Here is a 10,271-nt window from a genome sequence, read left to right as displayed (position 1 = left end):
TCTGTGGCATCTGAAGCGAAAGTATAAAACGCAAAACTTCGAGAGCACCAAGCTTGCAGTTGGATCTCAGCTCTGCCATTCACAGACTGTGTGGCCCCTGAGTCTGCAGCCACCACCCCAGGAACACCTGCCTGTGCCGAGCCATACACAAACACCTTCTCATCGAGGCTTCACTCCACCCCTACAAAGGGGGAATGAGGCCAACTTTACAAATAAGGAGATGAGGTTCAAAGAATTAAGCAATCTGTTGTTTTTTTTTAAATCACACAACTAACATCCAGGCCTGTCTGATTTCAAAGTTCACATTCCATTCCTGTAAGTTGCCTCCCAATAATGTGTCAAAATATCATCCATTTATATTTGCTTTTTGTTTTTTTAAAAGTATACAATTCTGTGGTTTTTAGTTTATTAACAAGGTTGTACAATTACCATCAGTAATTCCAGAACATTTTCATTACCCCTGAAAGAAGCCCTGTACCCTTTAGCAGTCACCCCCTGTAGTGGACTGAATTATGTCCCCCAAAACTCATTGAAGCTTGAATTGTGTCCCCCAAGTTTTATGTATTAGAAACTTGGTCCCCACTGTGACTGTTAAGAGGGCGGGAAATCCTATTATGTAATTGAAAGGTGGAGCCTTGAAGAGGTGATTGGATTGTAGGACCCTGCAGTAGTGAATGGATTAAAAATGGTGGTCAGGGACGTGGTTCTGAGGGCTTTAAAAGAACAGAGAGGCAAGTCTGTCTCCTTCTCTGCTCTCTCTGCTTCCATCATCTTGCAGTGTGAGACCCCTGGGTTTCTGTCGCCAACACCAGATGGACCTTGGACTTCCCAGTCTCATAAACTGTAAGCGATAAATTTTATTTTCTTTATAAATCACCCAGTTCCATGTATTTTGTTATAAGCCACAGAAATGGACTAATGCACTCCCCATCCCTCCACCCCATCCCTGGCAATCACTAATTTATTTTCTGTCTGTTTTGAGTTGCCTATTCTGGATATTTCATCTAAATGAAATGATACAATATGCGGTCTTTTGTGACTGGCTTCTATCACACGGCACGATGTCTTTGAGGTGTATGCACGTTGCAGCATGTATCACGACTTCACTCCTTTTCACGGCTGAATAGCACTCCACTGCGCATCTAAATGAAATGATACAATATGCGGTCTTTTGTGACTGGCTTCTATCACACGGCACGATATCTTTGAGGTGTATGCACGTTGCAGCATGTATCACGACTTCACTCCTTTTCACGGCTGAATAGCACTCCACTGCATGGACATACCACAGGTTGTGAATCTACTCATCAGTTGATGGATATTTGAATTGTTTGCACTTTTTGACTATTGTGAATAATGCTGCTCTGAACATTTATGTTTAAGTTTTTGTGTGAAAATGTTTTCTTGGGTATATACTTGGAAGTGGAATTGCTGGGTCATATGGCAACTCTGTGTTTAATCATTTGAGGAACTGCCAAACCATTTCACAAAACAACCACACCACTGTACACGTCCAGCAGCAGTGCACGCAGGTCTGGTTTCTCCACATCTTTAGTGGGTGTGTCACTTTACACTTTATGCATTCACAGTTCACGCTGCATTTCTATGAGGTCTCACCGGTTCCTCACAGCAACCACACAAAGCATGCAGGGAAGAAAATTTTAGGTTTTATACACAAGTAAGCTATGGGACGAGAGAAAATGAGCAACCTCACTGTAAGATGATAGCATTGGCACCACAATCCTAGAGAAATAAAAAGCACAGGGACTATATCCCTCACTCAGTTTCCCCACTGGTCTAGGGACCAGATACTTGTATCTGTTCTTCTACAGGGTACTGAGGACCCTGCTGTGAGGTTTACAAAGATTTTAGCACTTTAAACAAATATTACTCAAACCAGTCTACTTTTGCCTATTCTGGACATTTTATATAAATGGAATGATACAATATGTGGTCTTCTAAACGTGCCACTTCTAAAAAAAAGTCACCCTTGTTAAAAAACAACCACATCTCTTCAATTCTATCGGCTAACAGGATTTATGATGCTCCCCTGACTTTTCCTAAAAATAGTAAATCCCCTCCCAAGTCCAGTGATGGTCAGCGATACCTTAATACGGATTAAGCTGATGCAGTTGTGGGCAAATCCTCCTTGGAGGACAGGCTCTGAGGTGCCGCCAGGGACACTGACGGATGGCCCTCGCTAAGGACTGGTCTGTGCTCAGTGCTTCTCAGAGGACTGTGAAACCAGCACCCGAGCACATTTAAAAATGGAGCACAAGAGCAGGAAGGGAAAGGTGGAACAAAGGGACTGGGGAAGATCTCGGTCACAGCTTCCAAAAGCCAGAGTGCAGGAGGAGCCCAGGACTGAGCAGGATCAGGCCGCTCCTCATTCCCAGCTGTGCAGCCTTGAGCAAATTCCTCACCCTCTCTGAGCCTCGGGCATCTTGACTGTGGAACAGGGATGAAACACCCGCAACTCCAAACCTCACAGGGCAGCTGTGAGAAGTAAACAAAATATGAAATTAACTTGAAAACTATCCAGCTAGATAAATTGTTATGGTCATGGTAGGGTGGGGGCGGGGTTAATATTTCCAAGTAATTTTTTTTTAATGGTCATCAGGACTAATAACTACTTATAATTCACAGCAGACATACAGAAACCGTTAAAATCTGGCTGACATAATAAAGAGCAAAATGTTACAAATATGCACACATATTCCTAACCTAGCATTTCTACTTCTAAGAATTTATGATGAGGCACAATCACACCAGGGCAGGGGAGATGGGACTGTTCATCACAGCACGTGGGAAGCTGTATATACTCAAAATATTCACTGTCCCTCCCTAGGGGACAGTTACACTCCCCACCCACTGACCTCAGGCTTGGCCAGATGGTTTGTTTCAGCCAATGAAATGTGAGGGGAATTGACCAGCAGCCCCTGTCAATTTCTACTTCTGAGCAGAAGCTTTAAGAACCATCATGTTGTTCCACCATCTTTTTCCCCTCTGCCATGAGACCAGCAATGTCTCAGATGGTTCTGGTCAGTCAGCCTGGCTCCCAGAGGGATGATGTCACGGGGCAAAGCATAGCCACCATGTCACTTGAGCAGGAAAGAAACTTCTGTTGCTGCAAACCATTAAGATCTGGAGGATCATTAGTTACGGAGCATAACAGCTCACTGACACAGCCATGTTTCTACTAATGCAAAACTGCAAAGAATCTAAATCTCCAGCTAAATAAATGAATTATACATCTCCACAATGGAATGCCAATAAAATGGCATAGAAAAGCATTCTCAATATGTTGTTAACTAAGAAAAGCAGAGTATAAAATAGTACTACTGACAAAGGATTAGTCTCTAGGATAAAAAAAAAAAATCTTCGAATCAATCAGAAAAAGATAATCCACCCAAAAGGAAACTGGGCAAAGGAAATGAGCATGCAATTAATTTACAGCAGAGGAAATCAGCAAGGACAATAAATATATTGAAAAGGTGTTCAATCTCACTAAAACTCAGGAAAGCACAAATTCAAACAACCACGAGATATTGTTTTACACTCACCAAAATGTTCAAATGTTAAAGTCTGACAGTGCAAATGATAAAGAGGTGGGGGAAAAATGAACTCATTTACCCTTGTAGAGGGGAGTGAAACCCCCACAAACATGGAGATCAAGTTAGTAAAAAATAGAACCTTGAGCATGAGATTCCACAGGATCCAGAAATTCTACTGCTAGATATTTTAATTCTCAAGGAGTGTTTGTGCTCATTATCTACTGATGCATAACAAATTACCCCCAAAACTTAGCTTAAAACAATGAACGTTTATCATCTTACAGTTTCTTTGGGTCAGGAATCTGGGTGCAGGGTAGTTGGGTGCCTCTGGCTCAAGGTCTCTCAGGAGTTTCTAGTCGGGCTATTGTCCAGGGCTGCAGTCTCAGCTGAAGGCTCGGCTGGGAACAGGGCTGGAGGTGCAGATCTGCTCCTGAGCTCATGCACACGGTTGCTGGCAGGCCTCAGTCCCTCACCACATGGGTTCTCCACAGGGCTGCCTCATGACACAGCATCTGGCTTCCTCCAGAGCAGGTGATCAAAGAGACCGCAAAAGAGAACGCCCAGGATGGAAGCCAGTCTTTTAATAACCCAAGTCAGAGGTGGTATCCCATCCCTTCTGCTGTATTCTATTTGTTAGAATCAAGTTAATGAGTCCAGTCCACACCCAAGGGGAAGGGATTACAAAAGAGCATGAATACCAGATGCTGGGGTCACTGGGGCCCATTTTGGAGGCTGCTTTCCACGTGCTTGAGTGGAATCAAATATTCATTACAGCATTCTTTGGAAGGGTAAGAAAATGGAACCGACCTCCCTAACCACATATAACTAGAAAAACGGAGAAATGAGGGCTTATTGAGAATGCAGCTCTATACAGCAATTAACAAAATGGAGGAAAAAGAAGACTGTGGACTGCATCTATGAGTCAACACAGATAAAGCTTAAAAACAGTTTGAGGGCCAGCCCGGTGGCGCACAGGAGAGTGCGCCGCTTGGGAGCGTGGCGGCGCTCCCGCCGAGGGTTCAGATCCCATGTGGAGACCAGTTCCCACTCACTGGCTGAGCAGTGCGGGCGCGACACCGAGGGTTGCGATCCCGTTGCCGGTCAGTAAAAAAGAAAAAGGAAAAAAAAAAAACAGTTTGAACAAGTTATCAAAGGCAAATTACGAAGTGATATGAAGAGTAAGTATATCAGTTATGAGTATTTCTAACATGCAAAGACTATTTCTTGTTTAAGGCTCTGCACATGTATGTTAAGAGCACAAAACATGCTTGGACATGATCCCCGTGTCTCTCAGCAGAGGAGCTTGCTGGGGAAGGAGAAGGCAGGGAAGGGCAGGTGAGCTTTGGCTGGATCTGTAATGTTTTACTGGTCTTTAAAGTAAAATCAATTAAAAGTAAACAAAAATACGATCTTATTTTTGCTAAAATGTATGCACATTTCTGTGACCTGTATCTACAAGGTGTCTATAAAGTCAGGACACAAATGACATTATTCCTTTACAGACTGAAGATGTTCCTGATGACGTTTGGTCTATTTGCCTATGTTTCAGGCTTTAGAGACACCTTTATTAGACAAAAACGAGTCTGGAGGGGTACGCCTCAGAATGCTAACAAGAGTAATATTGGGGGGTAGCTACGGGGGGGGGTTCTCTTTTGTTTTCTGTATTTTCCAGTCTTACCAAAGTGACTCAGAATTTTTATGTAAAAAAACAATTTTTTCATAGGTCAAGCGCAAAACTAAAATGGCCACAGTTGAACACCAGAACACATCAGCTTTGAGAGTACAAAGGAATTCCAGTTTCAAGAGGAAAGTCTGGGGTGAAGGGAAAAAAACAGCTGCCTACTTGAGAAGAGAAGACGCTGGGCCCGGGAAGCTCGTCTCAGGTGAGTCCTGCCCTTAGTGCGAGGCCAGGTGGAGGCACACCTGACACCGGACCCCAGGGAGGAGCCCGGGAGGCTGCAGCCGGCCTGGTCCCTGCAGGGAATGGCTTCCTTCCGCTGCCTTTGCTGAAGGAGGCGGTTGCTGAGACCAAGGTGCCGGCTCCTGTGATCTCCAGTGCAGGCCAATTTCCCCCAGGGCATTCACAGAGAGCACAGGTCGGAAGGAGAAACGTGAAACCAACTCCCCAGCACAGGCACAAGTGTCTGCATTTAATTATGACCACATGATTTATGCTTCTCTGTCCCTTCCCAGGTCTCAATAGTGAGAATATATTCCCTCCATCACAGGGAATCAATCAACTTTAAACAGAGAAGTATCTTTGTCTACAATTCACAATGCCTAAGAGGCTGATTAAAGAGCAGGCCCAAAAACCATTAGCAGGACAGGCCTCCTACAGCAGGGCCAGGTGCAGCCTGGCTCACACAGGGCCCCCTGTGCCCACATGGCCAGTCATCCCCCCCTCCATGGACCCCAACAAAGACACCGTCCTCGACCAAACTTCAGTCAGGCTCCTCTGAGCCCTCAAACTCGGTCCCTCCTGTCTTCAGCCTGCCTAGCCCCGTCTTAGCAAGAATCCTGCTAAGTCACTTTAGCCAGAACCACCCCCACCCTTGATGTCTGACCAAGCTCTGCATCCCCCACCTCTGATGCTGAAGTCCTTGACCTGCCTTCAGCAAGAATCTGACGAGGCCAGTTTAGCAAGAATCTTCCATCCTTGAGGTCTCCTCTTAGTAATTTTCCATGCCCCCCACTCTGCTCCTTAGCTATAAATCCCCACTGTGCTTATTGTGCTCAGAGTTGAGCTCAGTCTCTCCCCTGTTGTAGAGTCACTCAGCCACGTCATGGCCCCTCTCAGAACCACTGTCTTGTCATCTTCCACATAAGTAGGAAGGGGGGAGATAAGATAGGCAAAGTGAGTGTTAATGAAGAAAGGGCTCCTCATCAAGTATGAACAGGTGACACGGGCTCCCTGGTGAAGTGACAACAGGCAACATGGGCTCCCTGGTGAAGTGTCAACAGGTGACCTGGGCTCCCTGGTGAAGTGTCAACAGGTGACACGGGCTCCCTCATGAAGTGTCAAAAGGTGACACCAGCTCCCTGGTGATGCAACAACTGGCGAAAAGGGCTCCCTGGTGATGTGACAACAGGTGACACAGGCTCCCTGGTGATGTGACAACAGGTGACATGGGCTCCCTGGTGACACGATAACAGGCAACATGGGGCTACCTCATGATGTGACAACAGGTGACATGGGGCTACCTCGTGATGGGACAGCAAGTGACAAGGAGTGCTACATCCCCAAGCCCCGTCAAGGCACTTCTCCAGCCTGAGGCCAGCTCAGCCAGGGGCCACTGCAGCAGCCGATGGCAGTTTATTTATCCCCACGTGCACAGAAGACTAGAGACCACACGCTGGAAGCGGGGGAAGGGGCAGCGGCAGACAGTGCAGAGCCTGGACAGGGCGGAGGAGGGAGCGTTGGGACGTCTGGGCACTGAGTGGAGGGTGACAGTCTCCCGCTGCTCCCAGCCCCAAGAGGGAAGCCCCACAAGGCCAAATACACTGAGAAAGGCAGGGTTTCCATCTCTGCTCTGCCTGCCCATGCCGCAGCCCGAGGACATCCCTGCGCGTTAGGAGGAGGGGGGTGACATGTAGTGACAGGGTGAGGGCACTTGGGGAACAGGGAGGGCACGTGTAAAGCTCAGGAGGCAGGAGAGACTGCATGCTCAGCAATGGTAGGTAGCACTAAGGCTGGGACGGGGGCACCTGGGAGGGTGGCAGGAGGGACAAGCAGAAGCCCAGGCAGCACACGCCTGAGGCCAGGCAGCTCCCAGAGCTGGAACTGCACTCTGCAGACTGTCGGCAAGTCCCCTAAAGTCAAGCAAGAGGACGGTGTGGTCACGACAGGTGTGGTCACGACAGGCGTGGCTTAGAGAAACCACTCCTGCAGCAGGGAGAACAGATTGGAGGTAAGGAGACGGGAATCAGCCGACCAGGGAAGTGGGACACCCCATCCCTGGGTGACTGGTGAGGAATGAGCCACAAGAGCAAGAGAGCAGAGCAGAGGGCAGTGGGTGGAGCTGCTCAGGAGGTGGCATCAACAGGCTTTCGCAGTGGTTCTCCAACTGCAACTGGTGTGCACGGAACGCTTATTTAAAATGCAAACTCCCAGGCCCCACCCAGCAGCTTGTGACTCCACCAGCCCCGTGTGGGCCCAGGAATCTGCATCCACACATGGATGGTCAGATCTACACTTGGAGAAACACTGGCTTGGACGGTGGCTGGTGTGGGCATCAACGCTGGCTATCGCTTCTTGAGTGTGCTAAGCACTCAATACATCATATTTACACCGATCCTCTTACCAACCTTACTGGGTGAACTCCATCATTCCCATGTGTTGTGGGCTGAATTGTGTCCCCCCAAACCCGTATGTTGAAGCCCTAATCCCTAGTACCTCAGTATGTGACTGTATTCGGACATAGGTCCTTTAAAGAAGTAACGAAACAGGGTCATAAGGTGGGTCCTAATCCAATATGACCAGTGTTTGTATTAGAAGAGGAGATTAGGACACAGACACACACAGAGGGACAACCATGTGAAGACACAGCCATCTCCAAAGCAAGGAGAGGGCCTCAGAAGGAACCAACCCTGCTGACACCACAGTGTCAGACTCCCAGCCTCCAGGATCAAGAAAACACAGTTCTGTTGCTTAAGGCACCCCGTCTGTGACACTCTGCGATGGCAGCCTGAGCGCACTAATACAGTGTTTGAGTGAAAACTGAGACCAGGGCGGTTAAGTAACTTGCCCAGCAAGAGGAGATCCAGGTGGGTGAGGAGGGAGCTCCAAACTAATGACTTTCCCTGCTCCAAACTAATGCTCCTAACCACTATCCTTAAAGAACTAAATAAGAATATGCATTCTGAGAATTGTGAAAATCCACCAAAAAGTGCAGGAGTGATCTGATGGTCTTTCTTCCTCATCAGAAGTACCTGGACTGGCACCTTCCAAGCAAGACTCGCTGGCCCCCAACCCTGTGGTGCCGGCGCACGATCCCTCAACACACAGAGATCATCGGGGCCACTGTGAGAAGAAAGCACCTCTAGCCTGCCACATAAACTGCGCAAAGTAAAGTTTCTAGAATAAAATAGAAAAATATATCAAAAGGACCAATTTGTAAATACCAGGAAGTGTTTTAAGGGCTGAAGAGCATCTGTGCAGATGTCATGAGAGCAGGAGCTTCTGTGTAGCTTGACTGATCCTGAACCTGACTCCTGGACCTGGCACTGTTTGATACGACTACAGCTTGTGCCCCAGGTAGAGCATTTACACAGAGCCTGTAGCCATCACTCCATTTAAGAGAAAAGCAGCAAACCTGAGGCTGACTTGTGACCAGCATCACTTCAAATGCACTTGATAAATGTGAACAGTAACTCTGCATTCCTGGAATCCACGTTGGGCCAGGACCCACCCGGAGCCCAGGAATCTGGGCCTGGGCAGAGATGGGACTGATGGGCCAGAGGGCAGGAGGGGAACTTGCTGGAGGGTAAGTCTATAGTCGTGACAAAGAGACTGGTATTAGGCTCTACCACTGCTATAACAAATGACTCCCACCTTGGTGGCTGCAACACCACAATTTTATCTTCACACAGTTCTGCAGTCAAAAGCCCTACACAGGTCACACTGGTGAAGGTGCTGGCAGGACTGTACGTTCATTCTGGACGCTCCAAGGGAGAATCTGCTTCTGGTCTTTTCCAGCTTCTACAGGCCACCCACATTCCTGGGCTCAGGGCCCTTCCTCCGTCTGCAGAGCTGGCAGCACTGCGTCTCTCTGCCTGTTTTTCAGTCACATCTCCATGGTGCCAACTACAGCTGGGACAGGTTCTTCACTGTTAAAGATTCATGTGATTACATTGGGTCCACCCAGATAATCCAGGGTACTCTCCCCATCTCAAGGTCCTCGATCTTCATCACATCACAAAGCCCTTTACCATGTAAGGTAACATATCCACGGGTTCCAGGGGTTAGAATGTTGACATCCTGGAGGGGGAAGGACATTACCCTGCCTACCATGAGACTGTTCAGGAGATGAACTCAACAAAGCTTGGAGTACTGGGTCTCTAATTTCTGGGTGCACAAGAACCCCCAGGGCAGCTTACAGGCTTTCTGAAGCTTCACCCCTAGTGACCTTAATGCAGGAGAGGTGGGGTGGGGCCAGGAATCTGCATTTTAATTAGCTTCCCCAACAACCCCTGCTACGTGCCCAAACATCTGGGGCAGTGAATGTTCAGGCGGGAAAGTAATCCAGATGTTGGTTGTATTAGTGCTCTCCAAAGAAACAGAACCAACGAGATACAAAGAGATATACAGAAAGAGATTATGAGGGATTGGCTCACATGATTATGGAGGCTGAAAAGTCCCACAATCTGCTGTCTGCAAGCTGGAGAACCAGGAAAGCGGGTGGTATAGTTCCAGTCCAAGCCCAAAGGCCTGAGAGCCAGGAGCACCAATGTCCAAGAGCAGGAGAAGGTGGATAAACCAGCTAAGAAGAGAGAGCTAATTCTCCTTTCCTCCACCTTTCTGTCCTACTCAGGCTCTCAATGGGTTGAATGACGCCCACCTACATTGGTGAGGGCAGATATTCTTTTTCAGTTCACTGATTCAAATGCTAATCACTTCCAAAAACACCCTCCCAGACACACCTAGAAATAATGTTTTACCAGCTACCTGGGCACCCCTTAGCTCAGTCAAGCTGACTCATAAAATTAACTATCACGTTG

This window comes from Galeopterus variegatus, unplaced genomic scaffold, assembly GCF_000696425.1.
Source record: "Galeopterus variegatus unplaced genomic scaffold, G_variegatus-3.0.2 Scaffold3225, whole genome shotgun sequence".
In the NCBI taxonomy this organism is placed as follows: Eukaryota; Metazoa; Chordata; class Mammalia; order Dermoptera; family Cynocephalidae; genus Galeopterus; species Galeopterus variegatus.
The sequence above is the reverse complement of the archived record's forward strand: the minus strand, read 5'-3'. Positions refer to the sequence as shown.